Raw genomic sequence first — 13,459 nt, forward strand, 5'->3', positions numbered from 1 at the left:
TTTAAATTTTTTTTGGTGCTTTTTTCTGGAAATAGGTACTTTCATGAAGAACCTATCATACTGATAAAAAACAAACCAAACATACCTTTACATAGTGTTTCACAGACAAGTGCTTGTAAAATGCCAGCTTAAGATTTTCAGACAGTTAATGTATTTTGACGTGATTGCGTAACAGCAAGATGTTGAGTGCTTTTTGTTGTTTAGAGAAATCTAAAATTGAGCAGTTAACATATTAGTAGGCAATTCTTACACTTATCAAGAAACTCAATGTGAAAGAACAGGAAAGGTTACAAAAAGTATTGAAAAATTAATCTGTCAAAACAATGGTTTCAGTTAAACTTCAGTTCACCCTTGTTATGGTAATATGTAATCTTTCAGCTTCTGAGCAGAAGGATTTTTTTCCCACAGACTGTGCTCCATTAGAAAGGTTCATTTATTTCATATTCCTTTATCAGAGTATATAATGTGTAGGCATACTGTTCAGTATTAAAACCAGTTACCAGAAAAAAAAAATTACTTCTAGACATCTTTTGTAATACTTTCACTGTTGCATCTGTAAACTTGATAAAAATTACTTTAAAATTACAGTACTCCTGTGGATTAGTTTGTATTACTATCTGTATTTTACAGCTGTGGAACATTAAATAAAATATGCATAAAGGCTGAAATATTTGTAGACTTAAAGTATCCAATCAAAGATACCAGTGACTTGAGTTTCAAATTTTAGTGTTTTCTTGTAGCACTTTGCGCCTCAGCTAGCTGACTTAAACTGTGAATGTAGTATCTCATCACTTTTGCAGCTTCCTTTTGTAATATTTTATTAGCTACTGCTAATGAAAAATTAGATTTTGTGTTTGTAGTTCCTGGCCATCAGAAAGGAACTCTGTGACTGAGTAAAGAAAAGAATTGATTTCTCCTGGTAGGTGTGCCCTTTTCTTAGAAGTGGTATTTCCCATTTGCCTAGAATATTCTTCACTGTGCTGTCTTTACATCTTGAAGTGTCTGCAAAGATGTGCAAAACTAATGGTTACAAAATTCTTGTTCTGTACCATATTGTATCTGTCCTGAGGATTTAGTGAAAAATATATTGATTTTTTTGGTGAGAAAAAAATGTATTGAGAATACAATATTCCAATGGTTAAAGACTAGTCTGTCACTGGTCTCCTCTCTGTGTGTGCTGTCCACCATCCTGCCTTGCCCACATGTCTGTTTCATCACTCACCTCAGTCTCCATTGTAACTCCCAGGTCCTGGTTTCAGAGGTCATTTCATCTTATTTCCCCCTCAGTTTGTTTCTCTGACACAGGCTTTTCCAGCTTCTCTCTGCCTTTATCCAAATCTCTTTTCCAGCTGCTTTCCCTTCCTTACGGCTTTTGTAGCAGTGTTGCAGGTGCGTGCTTCTCTGCCTGCTGTGCCTTTCCATCCTCTCCAATTCTGTGTTCTGTCCGGATAGCTTTGCCCCCCTTGGCTGTGCTCTTGTTTTCAGGAGTGTCTGAAAGTATGCAGCTATTTCATTTAGTTCAAATCTTGAGGAATAGTTCTATGCAGCACGTGTGGCGCTGACAACACCTGGAGCATATGTTTGTTACAAAACCAATGAAACAATAGTTACATTAAAAGGATGAATGATATAGAAAAATAATGAATAGAAGTAGTGGAAATTATTTTTTCGTAGATTATGTTTCCATCTGAGTATTTTAAAAACAATGGAAATTCTAATCAGGATCTTTAGGTTGGATTCCACCAGAATCTTGTAGCTATGTCATTTTACCTGAAGTTTTTGCTGTAGTTTCATAGAGGTCTTGTTATATGAGATTGTGATCAGCTTTTTTTTTTTTTTTTCCTTTTGTGGAAATTCTTAACATCTTTGTAGATCATAAATTTCCAAAATGTTTCTTTTTTAAATTTATTGCCCCTCCCCCCATTTCCCCATTTAAAAATCCCTCCTTTTGTAATTATGCTAAAACCTTTTCAAGCAGACATAAGGTGTTGCTTCCTTTGGAGCCAGTTACTGTTTAGAGCTGTTTACCGTGTAGGAGCTGGTTTTGAGCAGTCTGTGTGCATTCCCAGTGGACAACTTGCTGGGACTAATTAGGCTTTTTGGGGCACTTTCTCTCATCTAGTAGTCAGAGGAATGAAATGCTAAGTTTGAAACTCCAGTCCTCTAGTGATTTTTTGCTTTGTCTACAAAGTACGTTTAGCTGGGGCTTTAGGCCCAGAAAAAAGAAAAAAAAAAAAGTGGTTCTTTTCTTTATCTTTACTATGATTCCCTCTGGAAAGCATAGCTTAAAATATCAATTGGGCTGAGAGGTGAAACAAACTAGACTTCACTGACATGTTATTGCAAGCAGAATCCAGGACAACTGAAAACCCAGAAATGAACTGGATATGCCAAAAATGGTCCGTTCTGCCTATGTGTAGTACTTGGTGCTGGGTACTACAGCAAAAGTAGATACAAAATACTTGTACTTCATACTCATTCTCATGACAAAAAAGGTCAGTGCAAGACTCTGTAGGAAGGCAAGGTGATTTAAAAAAAATTAAGCAGAATTGCTTTTATTTGTGTTCATATCTTTGTAGGTTATGCTCACTGAATTACTTACAGCCATTCTCCAACTTTAACATACGCATATTTCCTGATGTGTTCAAGCAGTCTGACTAGGATTGGTTGTTGAGATATGGCAGACAAAGGAACACTGAATTTCAAGCTCTGATCATGCATTTTTTCTCTTGAATTCTGTGTGATTTACGCAGATGCTTTGCTCAGGTGAGGTTATGTTCTGTGGTCCCATTGCTGCCTTCTTAGGTGTGGTGTGACCTGTCTTTGGTCACCGCCCCACCCAGCACCTGCCTCTTTCCTGTTACACTGGCATTCTTCCTAGGATTTACAGCTGCTCTTTTCAATATTGCTCCACATACAGCATTCTTCTACAGCCTCATCTGCTGTTTTGCCCAGTGCCTTTTTGAAGTACTGCTGCCTTTGTACAATAGTGTAGTAGTGGTGCCACTTCTTAACATTCCATCCAGAAGAGAAGGCTGAATGTTAAAAACAGAAGTGACAATTGCCTAGAAGTATATTGAGACATGGGAGACATACTTACAGTTTATAATGTAAGACAAATACATATCTTAAAACAACTCAAGGAAACATCAAAGATTTTTTTAAAGAAAGGGTGTCTTTTAATAAAGACACCTGTTTGATGAAATATGAATGAGTTGTTTTCCTTTAGTTTGTCAAGTTACTTATGAATAATAGACAATAACTGATCTTATTAAGAAATTACTTAAAGGCACCTAAGAGGAAAAAACTTGTATTTGGTTGCCTGTATTTGTATTTAAAAATAGTATTTGTTTTATGTTTGAAGTATTTTTTAATTTAATGTTTTCTCCCATTCCACAACTCTGCAAACAGTGATATTTTAGCAAGTCATTTTACTTTCTCTGCCTCTATGAAGTTTTTATCTGAATTCTGTTAAAAATCCAGGATATGTCTGTGGGGTCTAGATGGTGAAACCAGAAGCATGTCATATGTTAGACACTGTGAATGTGGGATGGTGTTGTAGTAGATACACAGGGTATCATTAAAGAGCAGCATCAGAGGCAGGACAAAATTTTGAGTGGTGACTACTATACTTGGCTTGTAAAAATCCTTTTTATAGCTCTGATAAAAAAAAAAACTTAGTATTTACTTAAATTTAATGCTAGAGAATGTGTTCCAGTGTTGGACGTACCAGAAGAATGTGATTCTCTGTATAAACTAAAAATCACCTTCAAATTGTATGACAAGGTAATTTATTTAGGCAGTACAATATCTTAATATATAGCAAGTTCCTTTTTCTCTAAGTAGCTCTACTGATCTGAAATTATCTATTATTACTGATCTAAAATTACATTAATGGAATCACCCTGTGACTTCAGTAGTCATTAAGGAAATAGTGGCTTAACCTAAAAAGTTTATAAATACATTTGTTAGCAAAAAAAAATAAAGGTGCAAGTATGAAATATTTATTTAAATGCATGCAGAATTTTCTGAAATTCTTGACTTTATTAAAAACTGTCTCGTGAATGTATCTGACATTTTTAGTAGAAGTTATAGCACAACTGGAAACAGGGCATTGTGATAGCAAATGAAAAAATGGTGATCAGCTAGCCAAGGTTCATGAATTAAAATTATATCATTTAAAGTACAGATATGTAACTTCTGTCTCATGTGGTGAAGTATCACATAGTTGAAGTCAGAAGAAAAATTAGTAAGTTAATGTGTTAAATAACTGGATAGATAAATTAGCTATAGATTATTAGTTTTATATTTCAGTTTCAGACTATTCTGTGAATTTTAAACCAAGCAACATAAGCGCATATACAGATATCTGATGTGAGGTGCTCTTCACAAAAGTACAGAAAACAGAAGTTCCTAATGTCATGGAACTTTGACTGGTAAACTACAGTGTAAGGCGTTGTAAAACTACTATGCTTTAAAAATGAGTTTATGATATTTTCTCATGAAGCGTGCATAGAACTTGTGAAATTTTCCATTTCCTTTTGAGCATCTTAAAAAGAAGCATTTCTGAACACTGTTTTCCTCCTGGTGCAAATAAATATTGGTCACATACATTACATTAATGGAATTAATTATACGGCAGATTTGATTTTGAGACTTGCAAGAAAGATGAGTAAAAAAAGCTACTCCTGCAGCATGTTTGGTTAGTGAATGTGATACTCAGTGCAGCAGATAATGATGGTTCCTTCATCCTGTTTAACAAGATTCTTGTCCTACAGTTTTAAAAAGAAAACTAAAACAAAAAGCTGAAATCTCTTCCTGTCTGAGCAGGTAGATAAAGGTGTTTTTTTTTTTTTTGCCATTTTCCAAAGCAGATTTTGAAGTACAGAAAACTAGCTGTGAGTAGACAGTATGAAATAAAACTTGCAATGTGTTTTTTTCACTAGCGGGTTTCAGGGAAATATGGTAGGACTTACATACTGAAATGTGGCATCAGCATTTCACTGCAACATTTTAAAATACTCCTGTTATGTGATTTTCCTGCTTGTGATTAAACTGCTGCCCTTTATATTCTGGTATATGCTGTACCTTTTGTTGGGAATTCTTTTACTAGTGATACTTAACAGTATATAAAAATTCCTCTGCCATGTGAGCTTTCTCTGGGAACCACCAAAGTTTAACAATTTTTAAACACCAGGTAATTGTTGAGGTATGTTATAAAAAGTCTGACACTTTCATTCTGACTTGTGTTTTATCCACTGGAATTTTGTATTTGTATGTATTAAGGTACACATCTGATTCAAAAATATTTATCCTATAACATGACTATAGTCAATAGAGTGGTGTATTGTAGTCACAGTAAATACAATTTCTGTGCATAAAGAGAAGTCTTTTTCTACAGGGTAAATAGATTCCAAGATTTAAAACTGAGTTAATGGTATTAGCAAACAAAGCCTGCTTTAATTTGAGATAAAGATTGTAAGTAATCCTTTTCCCCCTAGCTTTTCTCTTGCAGTGTTTCATTATGGATGCCTTATACCTGTGTCATGAATAAGCCCCTGTACTGTTCTCCTATATAAAATCAACTCTTAATTACTCCACTGTGTGATAGGGCTCATTATAAGATATGAGAACTGACTGGGTAAGAGAGGATTTCTTCAGTCTGTGTCGGGACTTAAACCCACTGGAGACAGATTTATACTCTATGGCTATGTTTGCTTTTAGAAAATTGGACAATTGTAATCGTGATTGTAAACACAGTAGCTCAGCTGGGGTTTGCTTCTGAAAATCATTTCTAGGTCAGATGCTTAGCTCAGGCAGCCATTAAATATGTTTCTAAATAGCGAGTTTATGTTTCTAAATAGTAAGTTTTAAAAAGTTTGTAATTACATTTCCTATAGCTAAGAAAAGAAGAAGCTTTTTTTACCTTTATAATTACATTTTAGAAACTGCTTGAGAGACACTGACTTTATTTTTTAATCTATTTGAATTATGACTCCATTGTTTCGCTAGTTTGATCCCCACCTTGCTGTAGCAGGGTGACCTTACATTTGGCACTTTGTACAGTTAAGCACTTTTTACAGAAATGTGGGGTAAAATGTTTCTCCTTCCAAGAGCAGAATCACAGAAAGGAGAGGATTAGAAATTTGTTTTCGTGTTTGCATTGTAGACCTTGAACTCCATGTGGTATGTTTTTGTTTATAAGTCTCCAGGTATTGTTCTCTTCCCTCTTACAGATTTAGGCTGTTTAAAGGGAGAGGTTGTTTCAGAGTAGAGCAGGTCTGTAAAGAAAGGGATTGAGATTTTAGCAGTACTTTATTGAGATATCAGCTGTCCTGCTTTTGTGCAACATGACCACAATTTGTGTCTGATGGTGTAGTCTCCTTCCCTACAAGGTGGGAGTGCTCAAAGTTGTCCTCTTGTTCTCTTACAATGACTTGTGAAAGGCTGGGAGATGAAGTTAAAAACATGCCTCTGTGTAGCAGCGTGTGGCTACAGTGAGGATTATGATCCAGGGAGATCACTACCAGCAGCAGAGAAAACTTGAAGGGACAAGTCTGTGTTGTTTAGCACAAGAGTCCATTTTATTCCTCCACTGCGCCGGGGGAGAAGGGGGCAGAGGCCTGGGAGCTCCTCAGAGAGCCCAAAGCTGAGGCAAAGTGAGAGAGACAGAGACAGAGATACATATAGAGAAAGAGAAAGAGAAAGAGAAAGAGAGAGAGAGACCTAGGGCTGTGGGGTTTTATCAGGTGTCCCATGGGAGAAGTCTTAAGATCAGATTATATCCTCTTCAGAAGTGGAAGGCTCAACACCTCTGTACCTTGACTTTGAACTCATGTGTCATGTCATGAGGAGGATGATGCGGACTTCGTGGGTCTAAGCTGATTAGAAACGTGCCAGAGAGTCTGATTCTGTAGGGGAGAACTGCATTGTGTAGACATCCTATCATGGCTATTGTGAAAGTGATGAATAACCATGCACCCATGTGTTTGGGTTTCTTGTCCTTAATCCATCAGCACTTGCTATGCTACTTTTCTGATTTTGAAGGTTGTAGAAGTCCTTTCTGGCATTCCAGATAACTTCAGTGTCTTTCCTGGATGTCACAACTCCATGGAATATTCTCAATTTCAGAGTTACTATTTAGTTTGTTCTTTTGAAAGGGGAAATAGTTACTACAGTACAGAATACTCATTATGTTAAAACTTTTAGAAACTGTTCTCTTCTGTCAGTGTCTTTATAGTAAGCATTATATTGAATTCTTTCCTTCAATATATTGGCATGGTATATAGGGAGAAAGGTGGTGTTTTTTTGTTTTTTCTTTTTTAATTCAGAGCTTCACATATTTATGCTTTTCATTACTACAGACTTTTGTCCTTTGTTTATGGGTATTGTTATCACATTAACCAGACATACAATGGTGTGACTTTGGGAATCTCCATCTATATCCATAAACCACATTGCCTGTAGAGAAATTAGACTTGTATTAATTAATCTTAAAAACAATGTTGGTTTTTTTTGAGGAGTGTATTTACATGCTTTGTAGTTCAGTATTAGGAAATATCATAGAAGTTATAAGATCAGCACTACAAAATAAAAACTTTTCTAGTGTTTTGGGTTTTGTTTGAGCATTTCTGGTTACCAGTGTAGGATACTTGTTTAAATTCAGATCTATTTCTACATACTACCAAATGGTATCTAACCATTATTGAGTATGGTAGCACAGTCTAAGAGTCAACCAGTAGGGTGAGTTATAGTTCTAGTGGGTAATAAAGTGGTTTACTTTATATTGTCTGTGAATTTGATGTCACTTTCAGACAATCTTTAAGTGGCTGCTGGGCAATCTTACTTTTGCCTTATTTAAACCTTAACACTCTAAAATATAGCTGTAATGTTTTAAATGTTTTTAAGTATTCCTAAACAATGCACTTGCAATTACAAAAAGATGTGTTCTTCAATTTCAATTTATTATCTGAAATAAAACTCAGTGCCATGTGGCATTAATTAATTACTGAAATGTTAATATTCGCACAGAATGCTTGACGTAGAGGTTTTTGTTTTACTGCTTTCTTGTATGTAAATGGGACAGATATGGTAGGTTTTTTTCTTTTTTTCCCCCTTGTTTCCCCCACTGCATTTGTTTATGTGGCTTTTATTGTATAAGGAATGTGTTTAAATATTTGAGGAAAGACAATAAAGCAAGACCTTTAAAATTGGGTCCTGGCAGAGTTGTGTGAGTGTTTTGGTATTGTCTTTTTTCAATGACAGGATTATTTTCCGTGAAGTAGTGAGCAACATTCTTCCCTCTCCCCATCCCAAAATAAGACAAAAACCTAGTCTGTTTCTGTGCATCAGCTAATCTAATGAAATACTAATGTAATAAAATACAGCTAAGGTGTTGTTTTCTTTATGTTGTCTTTTCAAAACATGAAAATGTTTTTGACAATGTTGTTCACTTAGAACTTGTAAAACTACGTGGATCTTGGGGAAGCAGTCTTGGTTGATTTGTGTGTCTGTATGAACACAGTTGGAGCTCAGACATAGCAGTGCTCAGACACAGCACTCCTCTTTTTTTAGTTTTTTTTTGCACTCAAAAGGAGCATCAAGGCATTCAGCACCTTCCAGAGCTGCTGAGACTTTAGCAGGATCAAGCTCTAATTGCATTTTAATGTTTGCTCTAACAGTTTCTTATACATCGCTGTTGGATGTTACAGCTTTGTGATCTGAAAATCAAATAGTCATCTTTAAACTTACACAAGCTGCTTTATAAGCTACTAAAACTTAAGTACTTTGAAAGTAATTTAACTTGTTATTGAAGCTGAACTCCATCTTGGAAAGTGTTTACATTAGTATTGTGGACTTACACACTTATTTGAAAACAGTAGTAGAACAGTATTTTAGGTTAAAATTATTAATTGCGAAGAATTTTTAGTAGTCTTGTGATTTATACCTAAAAGTTCTAATCTTTTTTGCCTCTAGTGAGTGAACATTACAGCAGCTAAATTTCTGCCAAATCCCATAGACCCGAGTAACACTAGGAATAGTTGATGCTTCAGCATTAGTGGTATCCTTAAGGTGCTAGACTGCTGGAGTCAATCCTGAAGATGATTTAGCTTTAAAGGATATAATATATAGGTGACACACTAGAGTTTCTTAAGAGTGTGGAATGATGTAACATCAAAAGCTGCAGAAAAGATACATTAAGTTATCTGTAACCATTTTTGAATTTCTTTTACTCTGAACATTCCTCTACACAAAACTATACTGTCATAGAAACTACTCCAACCTTTCTTTTCTTTCCTTAGTTTTAAAAACTGTTTTAAAAATAATCTGCCTCTCTGCGTCCCTCCTAAAAATTATCTCAATTTTTAAAGTGTAGCAGTTGATAAAATCTGGTGATGTAATACTATCTCCACATTCTTAAGACATATCAGTTATTAAAAATAAGGTAATGGATTATATCCAGAAATTTCTGTGTTTCATCCCACTTTTCTGTGTTAGAAGGAAGCCTGGGAGACATCACCAGGCTGAATCTTTTTTACATAAAGGAATCTTTGAGTAATGTGGAGCCACTGCAGTAGGCTGGTGATCTTGTTTTTCACCCTCAGTTAGACCATTGTGGCAAGGAACCAGAGACTCTTGAGTTTTGGAGGTTTCTATCAGTGAATAGCTCTTTGAAAAGAACTGTTGTAACAGGAGGAAAAGCAGCCTAAAGGGTGCAATATTTATTATTTGGCAACGGGCCTCCAGCTACAGACAAAAGAAGGGAAATGCGTAAGAAATAGTGATCACTTGAAGCCATTTCTGATTTCCTCTGAATCTTGCAAGCACAGAATAGAATCTGGGCCAGTGCATTAGCACAAGTTTATATTATCTGCAAAAAATGCCATGATTATATTACTGTTTTCCCAAACTACTAGTTTATTGTCATACTATGCAAATTATATATTTTGTGCATCTTACTGGACAGAATGTCAAATGATCTTGCATCAGCTTTATTGTAAGGATACAGGAATTTATGGAGGATGTAGGTAAATTATGATAGAGACTAATTGCCATGGTTAGAAGATAAAGTAGTCTTCATTATAGTCAAAATATGCCTAAATACACATTTAGAGAAAATAACTGCTACAAGAAAGTTTTCTTTGCTTGCAAATAAAACATTAAAAATTCAGATATACTAGGTTTTATTTTACATTTATCACATTACCTTGTTGCAGGTCCAGTGCCATTACATAGTATCTGAAGGCATTGTGCATTTTCTTGTGGCCACTGGGCCATTGTTACCAAAAATAATATTCTCTTAGCTTTTCTGTTTTCCCTTTTGATTTCTGCTGTGGATTTAGGCGATCTCCTTCCCACAGCTAGGTCATAAGGAGGGAGGGTGGGTTTCAGACATTATTTTAAGAACCACTTTTTTCTGATAGCTGGTGAGTAAGAGGTACTCTGCCAAGTTCTAATACTGCTGGAGTTAATGGGCTATTGGCATGAGAGGTGGTTTTGGAGATTAGGAGTGTCTGCAGCAGACCCCCTACCATAGTTGCCACAATAGCTTCAACTGTTAAAGAGTACAGTAGTGAAGACAGTGTTAAGTCTTTGTCATTAGCTGACAAGGTTATTTTTAACTGTCACAATTTCCCCGAGGAAAAGCAAGGATAACTGAACAGAATTTTCTGGGACAAAGGAACAGGACTTCCTTAGTTTTCAAACGTTCACAAATTGTGAGTTTCTCAGGAATCATGAAGGTCCTTTGTGATGGGGAATTTGGCTATTTCAGTGCAGTATTTGCTACCAGTTTGTCCTGGTAGCAAATTGTGTTCAAAGAGTGGCATTGTCATCAGCATGCATTTTTTTAAATGAAGATAATATTCTAAACTGGGTAAAACTAGTTGCAATTTCGACCCAGAAGGAAAATTTAAAACATAAGGGAAATACTATTGGGTAAAACAAAACATGGTATCAATATGCTATTGCAAGCTTCAGGTCAAAGTAATGCTTCTTACTACAGCACTTGGTTTATCATGACAATACATAATTGAAAGTTTGACATTTTCTGACATTTTCTAAATGCACTGATTTTTGCCAGGCGTACACACCTGATATTAAATGTGTTGAATTTGTTAAAGAGAATTCAGGGCTTTGCACAAATTCTTCTCTAGTTATCTATATTGCTGATACTGGTTGAATAATGAAAATTTTCACCTTTCTGCTGAATTCTTGCATTAACAGCATTATTATGAAAAACAGGTAAGTGGACTATTTTACCTGAAGCTGATGAAGTCTCACTTGGAGAAGCTCTTTTTCCTTTGGGTAGAAGATGTCAGTAAATACTAATATAAAAATGAGAGCGTAGTAGAAAGCAGTAGTAGGTAGTAAGAATTACATGAATAATGAAATAATTTGGTTTCCTTGTTCTGAAAAAGGGAAAACTGAAGCATGATATTACAAGCTTTTCATTGGGGTTTTTTTAAAGGGGGTGTTATTTGTTTGTTCTCTGTGTCCAAGCAAAATAAAATACAAAAAAGGTTATGCATGAAATATGATTGTAATACCTTCTAGGAAAACATTTTCTTACTGAAAGCTTTTGGATCATGAAATATCTGTTATTAGATATTTTTAAGAGCTTACGTAGTATGAAGAACTCTGAGAAATATTTTTCAATGCAGAATAAACAGAATTGAAGTTCCCCAACTGCAATATATTTACTGTTCCAGTATGTAAGTCCTTTTTGTGTGACACCTGTATTCAAGCAAATGCAAGTAACAACCAACACATTATACGTGTGATCTGGTAAAGAGAAAATAGAGCTGGATTTCTTTTTCCTTCAGGAATTTCTTGCCAAGAGATTAAAAGCTATTTTACCACAAAGTCTGTGGAATTTTAGAAACATATGCATACGTCTGTCCGTCCGTCTGTCTGTCTATCTAGCTAATCTCTTTATGTCTGCATATATGCTCACTGGAAGTTCTACATGAGGAATTTGTGCTATTGATAGCAGGTAAATGTTTTTTGTAAGCACATAAGTTCTGAGAAGTTATCATTTTGGAAAATTTTATTGTATACTAAATTGGTGACAAAGTTCGTAAATATCTATCAATTCTCTATCAGCTGTCTTTAAGAGAAAAATGTCTTAATTTATAGGCGATTTATAACACTCTGGGTTTTCAACACTTTGTTTTAAGAATTGAAAATTTATTTTTTGCTGAATTCATCTCATGTGTTCTTTTAGGTAGTAAATCTCAACAAGGTCTTTCAATAATTGCATATTAGGCTTTTCCTTTTTGTTAAAAAAAACTTGCTAAAATTGCAAATTGCAATTAACCTTTTTTTCTTACCGAAACCAGGTTGGGTAAATTATATCAGATATCATAAAATTGAATGTTGCAAGCTACCTATATATATCAATTACAAAGATGAAAAAAGGATATACATTTATAGAATTGAAAAAAAAAAAAGAAACTGAGTTAATCACAGAGAAGAATCACAACTGCAGTGGTATCTGTTCCCGTGTTAAGGAGGAAAAGTTACAGAAAATATTTTTTGCAAATTGGTGAAGAGCATCTAGGTAGATTGGATCAAACTCATTTGAACTGGAGTGTCAGGGAAGTGAAGGAATATTGTTATGAAAAGGCTAAGTATACCTCATATATTGTAGAACAGCCTTCTTTTAGTAAACAGGATTAATTCCCATCTTTAAATTCCACATAGTTTAAAACAATCTTAAAAACTTTCCTTTGTTGAGTAGCAAGTTGTGGTTTTAGTTCTTTCTCTTTAACTCAGCAATTTTTGAGGAGAGAGTGCCTATCTGTTACCAAGTATATTAAAACTCTCTTCTTAACTGAAAAAAGTAAATTGGGAGTTTCAGCTCAATTTGGTGTCCTTCACTTCTTAAGGTTATTTCTTAATTTTTGCTTAAGTAATATTGGATATGGCAAAAAATACCTAAGATTCTGCTGTGAGAAATCCTCAGATTTCTAGTTCTTCTCTCCTTTAATTCTGTGTTTCAAATTTAATTTCTCAACACAGAAATTTACATTGAGTCTAAAGATTGCTATTCTATGACTTTCATGATTCTTTTGTGAAATGCCATGGAATACATATGCCTAAAACTGTTCTGTTTTGATGTTATGAAAGGATTGAGAAAAATTAACTTGTTTGTCATCACAAACATTTTTTTCAGCCAGATTGTCACAGAGACATATGGCTTAATATCTTTATCTTTAAAGACACCTTTCAAAAAAGGAATTGATATTAGTGTAGAATCTGGCTATTAAGAATTTTTTTGCACTAGTATAACATTCCTGTTTTGTTATACTATGTGTATTATCTCCGATTTCCATGCTAAAGCCTTTTTTCAGGTGGTGTTTAGTGTTATTTTCTGGTTCCTAAGAGTATGTATGTGTGTGCTTTACAAAATGTGATTGGCTGTGTACTCGGCTTCTTTCTTCCATACTCAGACTTT

The 13,459-nt window shown here is 34.8% G+C and overlaps 1 protein-coding gene across 7 annotated transcripts in view; it reads left to right on the forward strand.

The window, feature by feature from the left end:
* Positions 1-13,459, forward strand: part of KDM4C (lysine demethylase 4C) — a 247,931-nt gene that overhangs the window by 85,899 nt on the left and 148,573 nt on the right. The window lies entirely within an intron of this gene.

The sequence above is a fragment of the Taeniopygia guttata genome, chromosome Z (assembly GCF_048771995.1).
Source record: "Taeniopygia guttata chromosome Z, bTaeGut7.mat, whole genome shotgun sequence".
NCBI lineage: Eukaryota > Metazoa > Chordata > Aves > Passeriformes > Estrildidae > Taeniopygia > Taeniopygia guttata.